This window comes from Candoia aspera, chromosome 3 (genome assembly GCF_035149785.1).
Source record: "Candoia aspera isolate rCanAsp1 chromosome 3, rCanAsp1.hap2, whole genome shotgun sequence".
Taxonomy (NCBI): Eukaryota; Metazoa; Chordata; class Lepidosauria; order Squamata; family Boidae; genus Candoia; species Candoia aspera.
The window spans coordinates 13,187,440-13,196,655 of NC_086155.1; the positions used below are offsets into that span (position 1 = coordinate 13,187,440).

The following is a 9,216-nucleotide window of genomic DNA, read 5'->3' on the forward strand; positions in this document are numbered from 1 at the left end:
ACATCACAGTATGGAACATGCTTCCCCCTTTGCAAGTCTGTTAAAACCATACTATTCTGCTCTGCCATTAGCTCTTGTTGACCGTGGGCATCTATCTTTGAGGTGTATGAGAAAATTGCATTTTTATTAGCCTGATTTTTTTTTCTGTTTTCTTGCTCTATTGTTCACTGTCCAGAGCCTTAATGATTAGGGCAGTCTACAAATATTACCAATAGTGTTCTTTGTTATTTATGGCCAGGTTGGCAGTGGAGATTCTCAGCCCCTGGGGACTTCAACTTGCCTTCCTCAGGGGTGGAGTCAGAGGTGGCTCAGGAGTTCATGGTCACCATGAGAGCCATGGGTCTGACCCAAGTCATCAAGGTCCTGACACATGACAATGGTTATACGGTAGATCTAGTTTTTTTGTTGGAGCAGTGGCCAACATACAGCCAACATGTGGTCTGAAGTTAAGGGAGACTGCTATGTGTCCTCTGTCATGGACATATCACTCTCTGTTTGGCCCTGAAGTTATCTGATGTTTCCACTCCTATACTGTAGAGATGCTGGACCTATTTGATTGGTCTGCCCCAGGCGACTGATGAACTCAGTAAGGTTACAGAGGGAGCTTGGGGTTGTCCCTGAAGGTCTGGTGCACAGTCCAACCAAGGCCTTAGTTGCTGCCTGGAATGTGAGGGCAGTAGGGACTTTGGATTGGAATGTTCCCATGTGGTTTCTCTTTCCCTGTGGATCCTGAAATTCCCCATGGCTTACCAAGGATGTGAGGGAGATGAAATGGTTGAAAAGAAGCCTAGAGTACCACTGGAGGACATTGAGGAATAAACCCGACTGAGCTTGAGCAAGAGCTGCTATTAGGGCCTAACTTGTGATGGTAAGGGAGGCAAAATGCCAGTATTTCTCTACCCGTATTACACCCACAGATAGCTGCTCAGCTGCCCTATTCAATGTAACCTGAACCCTGGGGGAAGATTGATTCAGAAGTTTACTTGCAGGGCCAATGTGAAGAATATGCTTGGCATCTATCAGATAAAATTGCTTGGATTCACTCCAAGTTGGACTCTGGCCTTGAGACAGGTCCCTTGCAGAAGACTGAAACTCAGTCTTGCTTGATTATCTGGGAAGACTTTGACCCTGTTAGTTCAGATGAAATAGGCAGGTTTCTCAGGACTGCTAGCTCAGCCACTCACAAATTAGACCCATGTCCCTCCCAGATGGTCAAGGTTTTCAGGGAGGTAACATGTGGTTGGGCTCTGGCAGTAGTCAATTCTTCTTTGAGAGGTGGTTGCTGGGAGTCCTCCGTGATCTGCAGCTCCTGTTAGAGGACCAGGTAGTGGCTGTGACCAGGAGAGTCCTTGCACAGCTTTGTGTTGTACACCAATTGTGTCCTGGACTGTGAGGCTCTGCTGTCAGTCAGTCGTGCTTTAGTCTCCTTTCAGTTGGACTATTGCAATGCTCTCTACATGGGGCTGCCCTTGAAGTGCATCTAGAATCTGCAGTTGGTACAGAGTGCAGCAGTGAGATAGTTATGGGAACTTCTCAATCTGCGCGTGCTACACCTCTGCTCCACAAGCTGCATTGATTGCCAGTAGGCTTCTGAGTTTTTGCTGGTTTTTTAAAATTGTCGTTAGCCACCCAGAGTCACTTGTTTGAGATGGGCTGCCATATAAATTGAATAAACACATAAATTTAGCTGCCTGTGGTCTTTGTTCCTCAGCTGTATCATTGCATCTGCCCAAATGTTTTGTTTCAATGCACTTTCAATTTCATTTTGGATACAAAGCCCCCTTCAAACTGCTTTACAACCTTAAAACATAAAAATACAGTAATGATTTTTTTAAACCCAGATTTTCAGTATTTCAACAAAAGGTCTTATGCTGTAGCTTTTCTCCTGAAATGAAGGAAAAAGGGAACCATCTATAGAAAGGGAAAGAGATCTGTAGCCCTGTGTATGTTGTTCCCACCATCCCTTATTATTGGCCAGGCTGCCTGGGGCGTGATTGACATTGTTTGGGGAAAATCATGGAAGCCTTTTGATGCGCAGAAATAATATTGAGCCTGACACATTATTGAATGTGCAGATGACACCAAAGTGGATGGGATAGCTAATACGCTGGATGACAAAATGCAATATGATCTTGGTGAGAAAAATAGAAGGAAAATAATAAAATACAATTCAGCATTCTTCAATTTGGCTTGTCAATGATACATTTGAAAATGATTTTGGAATTGTAGTTTATCATACGATGTATATGAGTAAGCAGTGTAATTTGGCTGCAAAAAGAAGGCATATACAATATTAGGGAGGAAATTGCTTCCAAATCATGGGCAATGCTACTTTCTTTCTTTGCAGGGGTCAGATGCCTTAGGAGACTGGGAAATGTTTAACCTTGAAAAAAAATGACTATAGGAAGTGTAGGTTGCAAATTTCTAGCTATGTGAAGAAGTGCAACACAGAAGAAAGACAAGTCCTGTTCATTATTGCCATGACCCCGTTGCAAGGCACACAAGAGCCTCACAACGTGGATCATGATCATCAGGGAAAAGAGGAAGGATATAATCAAATCAATGCTCAACTAATCACCCAAGAACCCACCCATGAACCAATCTACAGCTTAATAGAAGGACATCACAAGATAATTCAGATAAGCAGCGGTGACACAGAAGGACCCACGCCTTGTGCCCCGGAGGACGCACCTGCACCAACAGGACAAAGACGGCAGCCGGGAAAACACCCAACCAACCATCATAAATCCCATCAACACCTAAATCTCCCATCCGGTCAGGGGAATGGGGACAATGGAGGGTGGAGGAGCACGGGGTCTGGCAAGAGGGTATAAACAGGACACCATGCCACCACACCTCCATTCCCGTTTTTCTTTCTGTCAAGCACCGTTCCAATAAACAGGAAATCCTTAATCCCTATTGAGTGAGTCCGTGTCTTATTCGGAGCAAGGTTGACCCTGACATAAAAACGGGAATCGACAAAAATTTTTTACCTAGCACCCATCCAACCAACTTGTGAGGGACCCAGCTAGGTATGGAGAGCAATGGAGTGCGGCGACGTGACCACCCGGCAACCAGCAGCGAAGCTCCCCTCCCCTCGGGCGGGATGTGCCTGAGGCCCCGGCGGCGCGACGCCCAGGTAAGCGCGAGATCCAGCTCGGGGGAAGAGGAAAGGGGGGGGGAACACCCAGGTGTCCTGGGGCCCGCGGGCCACCGCGGACGAGATGGGGGCATCCTCTCTAGGTTCGCCAAGCACCCCCGAGGAACTGAGGGACGGACCGTCGTCCACGGCGACCGAAGTCGGTGAGCGGAGAGTCGAGCGCGCCCGGAGTTCAGGGACGGCGGCGAGGCTAAGCGCGCTGGAGGAGGGGCTGCAGGCGGTACAGCTGCTGCTCCAGAAGCTGATGGCGGCACAGGAATCCCGCGGTGGCAGCATCGAAAAGGGCAGCAGAGGTCCGGAGGCGCACCCAGCGGAGAGACGGAGGGACGACCTAGAGGACAGCGGCGACTACGGCAAAGTCCGGTCCCAGGAGCCCACCCGACAATTGGAGGCGTACCTGGAGGAGAGACAGAGGGACGACCTAGAGGACAGCGGCGACTACAAGAGAGCCCGGTTTCAGGAACCTACCTGATGGGCGACATCCCACCCTCCCACCCTGTCGATGGGACGACCTGCTTATGAAGAGACCCGGCGAGAGAGGACACCGACACCACCAGACGCCAGGAGACGAGACGACCCGCACCAGCCTCCGCGACGCACGCTGCACAGCCCAGATGTGACCTGGAGCCAGACCAGAATGGCAGCCACGGACTTTGGCATAAAGTTCGACGGAGACCCCTCGAAACTCTCCTTTTTCCTGACTAATGCCAGGTACTACCTCGAAGAGTGGGGCCCCTGTTTCAGGACAGAAAGGGGCAAAGTTAATGCCTGGCCATAAAATTGAAAGGACGGGCCGCTGATTGGTACGTCCAACTGTGCCAATCACGCGCCCGGGAGCTGCAGGACAGCAATGACTTCCTTCGGGCGATGGAAGTACACTTCAGGGACCCCCTGGAGAAAGAAAGAGCAAAACGGACTTTGAAAACGCTCCGGCAAGGACAGCGCCCCGTGGCAGAGTATGCAATGGAGTTTCAAGCCCTGGCCCGAAAAGTGGAAGTCTGGTCTCAATCAACTCTGATTGAGAAATTTAAAGAAGGACTCAACCTGAACGTACTCAGGTGGGCACTCTGCCGCAACAACCCCAACTCCCTGACTGAGTGGATCCGCCTGGCGGGGGAAGCAGAGGATGCCCAAGACACTTTCCTCCAAGCCAAGAGGGAAGCGCAGCAGGCGGAGGCAATGAGACCATCACGCACAGCTGCAGGGCCAGGGAAGGCGAGATCCCACCCGTGGAAGGAAGAACGGGACCGGCGATTCGCAAAGGGCCAGTGCTTCAAGTGCGGCAAGGACGATCACAAGGTGGCGGCTTGCCCCAAAACTAAACCCAGAGAGAGCATGCAGAGGGCACCAGCCACGCCAACGCCAGCGCCAAGGAAACGACCAGTGGCGACGGGGGAGAACAGAGCCAGACAGTTCCCCTACAGCTCAGAGGAGGAGGGAAGCAACTCCGACGAGCCGACGGGAAACGCCAGCCACCTGGCCTAATGGGCGCCAGAGGACAGGTGGAAAAAGACAACAGGTGCACTGACGGAGGGGTGAGTGAAGGATGCCCCACCCTCTATGTCCGTGTTACCCTCACCCATGGGGAAAAGTCAGAAAAGGTCTGGGCACTGATTGACTCAGGCTGCTCTAAGTGCTTAATACACTCAGACCTGGTGGCCGCACTTAACTTCCGCTGCTATCCACTTCAGCACCATTTGGTGTTCACGCAGCTTGATGGATCAGCAGCGGGAGGGGGCCTGGTCACCCAATACACCAGCAAGATTGCGCTACGGCTCGGCAGCCTTGAGGAAAAATTGGCTTTCATCGTGGCACCAGTGGGGCAACCCCTACTTATACTAGGGATCCCATGGCTCGTGCAGCATAATCCAGTTATCAACTGGAGAACTAGAGAGATCAAGTTTTCTGATGGGCGCTACCAAGCACCCACAGGGGACAGGGTTCCCTGGGCGGCAATGGGAAGGGCAACGACGACCTCGGAGCACAGAGAGACGGCGTTGCCAGACGGCCTGCCAACCAACTACGCAGACTTCGCAGACGTCTTCTGCGAGAAGGAAGCGGACAGACTCCCCCCTCACAGGAAAACAGACTGCACCATCGAACTGGTCTCAGGGGTGCCCCTACCCAAACCCAAAATATATGCAATGACCCAGAGGGAGCTGGCAGCATTAAGGGAGTTTATAGATAACTTGGCGAGGGGTTTCATCGAGCCGGCAAACTCTCCAGTAGGAGCTCCAGTCCTCTTTTGCGAGAAAAAGGACGGGTCACTGCGGCTCTGTACAGATTACCGGGGCCTGAACGCCGCGTCTGTAACCAATAAATGCCCACTGCCCCTAATAAAGGACATCTTGTCCCACCTGGCAAAGGGTAAGGTATTCTCTAAACTAGATCTAAGGGAAGCCTATTACCGCATAAGGATACGGGAGGGGGATGAGTGGAAAACGGCCTTCAACTGCCTATTGGGGTCGTTTCAATACAAGGTGCTACCATTCGGACTGGCAGGGGCACCGGGTGTATTTATGCAATTAATCAACGAGGTCCTGCGTGACCACCTTTTTAAGGGGGTGCTGGTTTACCTCGATGATGTATTAATATACACAGAAACAGAGCGTGAGCATGAACGGCTGTTAAAGGAAGTGCTCAGGAAACTTCGCAAGGCAGAGCTGTTTGCCAAGCTCTCCAAGTGCGAGTTCCATAAACAACAAATTGACTATCTAGGGTATAGGATTTCGGAAAAAGGAATAGAAATGGACCCAAGCAAGGTCCAAGCTATACTGGCATGGGAGCACCCACGCACGAGGAGACAACTTGAAAGTTTCCTCGGATTCACGAATTTCTATAGGGGGTTTATCCCAGGGCTGGCGGAGATTGTACTACCCCTGACTAACCTCCTAAGGACCAAGGGCTTGGGGGACACTCGCAAATCAAGAAACCTGGGGGCGCTACTAAACTGGACAGCTGACTGCCAAACGGCGTTCGAGAGACTAAAAAACCTATTTACAGCAGAGCCAGTATTGCAACACCCCAACCCCACCAGGCCTTTTGTGGTGCAGGTAGACGCCTCTGATTTCTCCATCGGAGCTCTCCTGCTCCAAAGGGACTCTGACAACCAGCTGAAACCCTGCGCGTACCTTTCCCGCAAATTCTCCGAAACGGAGCGGAGATGGCACGTATGGGAAAAGGTGTTTGCAGTAAAAGCAGCTCTGGAAACGAGGCACCTACTGGAAGGGGCCTCCTGCCCCTTCGAGGTCTGGACTGACCACAAGAACCTGGAGGCTCTTAGCACGCCTAAACGCCTCAGCCCTAAGCAGGTGCGCTGGGCACAGTTCTTCAGCCGGTTCAATTTCACGTTGAAATTTATACCGGGAAGGAAGAACTTCCTGGCGGATGCCCTCTCCCGACGGCCACAGGACTCCACGCAAGCCTCGGACGTCGTGGGGACAGTATGGACCAACAACTGGGCTGCCCAGCTGTCACGTGCAGCCAGACGAGGAATCAACGCACGCCAGCACGAACGCCAGAAAACGAACGGAGCCGCCGTTCAATTTCACTCGACTGGCAACAAAGACTCGCTCAAGCACTACAAACGGATACATGGTTGCAAAACAACTGACACCATGTATCTCTCAAAGACAACCTAGCCTGGAAAGAGAAAGTTTTGTACGTGCCAGAGTCATTGCGGGGGGAAGTTTTAAAATGCTCACACAACGACAAAACTGCGGGGCATTTCGGGTTCGTAAAAACCCTACATTTAACAAGACGGCAATTTTGGTGGCCAACTCTTAGAAAAGACATTAAAGACTATGTCACCACCTGCCCCACATGTGCCACCTCCAAACGGAAGGGGGGAAGACCCCAAGGGCTGTTGCGGCCAGTAGCCAGCCCCTCTTGCCCCTGGGAAGAAATTTCAATGGGTTTTATAGTAGACCTACCACCCAGCCAAAGGAAAACAGTCATCTGGGTGGTAGAAGACTACTTTTCAAAACAGGCACACTTTATCCCTTGCGCGACCATCCCCACCGCGCAACAACTGGCACACTTGTTCCTCACACACATATACAGGATCCACGGAGCCCCCTCCCCTTTGGTGACCGATAGGGGCACACAGTTCATGTCCAAATTTTGGAGGGAATTTTAAAAAATCATTGGCACCAAACAGGCACTGTCCACTGCGTGGCATCCACACACAGACGGATCTACAGAAATCCTAAACTCAACCCTTGAACAGTTCCTAAGGGCATTCATAAACTACCAACAGGACAACTGGGTGGACCTACTACCTTTTGCAGAGGTAGCCTACAACAATGCAGTACATCAGAGCACTGGCCACACCCCATTTAAGGTGGTCTATGGAAGGGACTTTGTACCGATACCAGAACTACCTCAACCGGACGCCCCACCCTGCTCACCAGACGACTGGGCGGCACAGCTGGCGACAACCTGGCCAATCATCCAAACGGCCCTAGCGGACGCACAAAACACGTACAAGAAATTTGCGGACAATCACAGGGCGGAGGCACCGAACTACAAAGTGGGAGATAGGGTCTACCTCTCTACTAAGTTCATAAAGACCTCACAACCCTCGAAGAAACTGGCACTGAAATTCATCGGACCCTTTAAAATCTCAGAAGTAATCAATCTGGTCACATTCAAACTGGAACTGCCCCACAATTTACGACGGATCCATCCGGTATTCCACTGTGCCCTGCTGAAATCAACAAGCCCTTCCAAATGGCACACGGAAGACCCCCCGCCCCCACCCATCATGATAGACAAACAATAGCATTTTGAAGTACAGGAGATACTGGACTCAAGAAAGCAAAGGGGCACACTACAATACCTCATCAAATGGAAGCATTTCCCACACCCAGAGTGGGTCCAGGCACAACACGTCTTAGCAAAACAACTGACTAGACGCTTCCACAAGGCATACCCAGGGAAGCCAGCATCCTAAAGACATCTTCGGGGGGCAGCATGTCATGACCCCGTTGCAAGGCACACAAGAGCCTCACAACGTGGATCATGATCATCAGGGAAAAGAGGAAGGATATAATCAAATCAATGCTCAACTAATCACCCAAGCACCCACACCCATGAACCAATCTACAGCTTAATAGAAGGACATCACAAGGTAATTCAGATAAGCAGTGGTGACACAGAAGGACCCACGCCTTGTGCCCCGGAGGACGCACCTGCACCAACAGGACAAAGACGGCAGCCGGGAAAACACCCAACCAACCATCATAAATCCCATCAACACCTAAATCTCCCGTCCGGTCAGGGGAATGGGGACAATGGAGGGTGGGGGAGCACGGGGTCCGGCAAGAAGGTATAAACAGGACACCATGCCACCACACCTCCATTCCCGTTTTTCTTTCTGTCAAGCACCGTTCCAATAAACCGGAAATCCTTAATCCCTATTGAGTGAGTCCGTGTCTTATTCGGAGTGAGGCTGACCCTGACAATTATCATCTCATAGTTCAGGTTTAGGATTAGGACTTGCAGAAAGGCAGATTCCTTTTTCTAACGTAAGAGTAGTTTGAAAACTCTACCAATTGTCTAGGAGATGGTGGGCTCCTCTGTGTTGCATGTGTTCGAACAGAAGTTGGACAACCATATGTATTTAGTTTTGTTTGCTGGTCAATGGCCAAAGAAAGACTTGATTTGACTATTTAATTTTGGACTCTTGCACTGAACTTGGGGATTGGACTCGATGGTCTAAATGGCCGCTTCCAATTCTATAACTCTGTGAAAGTTTGTGTTTTGAGATATGCATTTTCATTCACTCTTACTACTTTTCATTCTTTTACAACTTTTGTTGTTGAAATGATGGTATGACTTTCTTTCATTTTGTATTACTCTGTCTAGCATTGTGTTCTACATAAAGTGTACCATGTGAGGATCTCAAAGGAGCAGCTGGAAATGCCTCAGGCCATTGCACAGTTTAGGCTGCAAAGCTTTAAATATTCTGCTTCTTCAACTCCCATTGAGAAAGAGGTTTTGCTGCAGAGGAAATGTGTGTTCCTCTGTCCATCAGCTGGAGGTTGCACCACAAG

General features: G+C 50.4%; 1 long non-coding RNA gene across 1 annotated transcript; it reads left to right on the forward strand.

Moving 5' to 3' along the window:
* On the forward strand, window positions 1-9,216 carry LOC134494795 (uncharacterized). The gene is made up of 3 exons (XR_010067692.1): window positions 1-387; window positions 755-868; window positions 9,029-9,216. It is a non-coding gene; the product is annotated as an uncharacterized LOC134494795 (long non-coding RNA).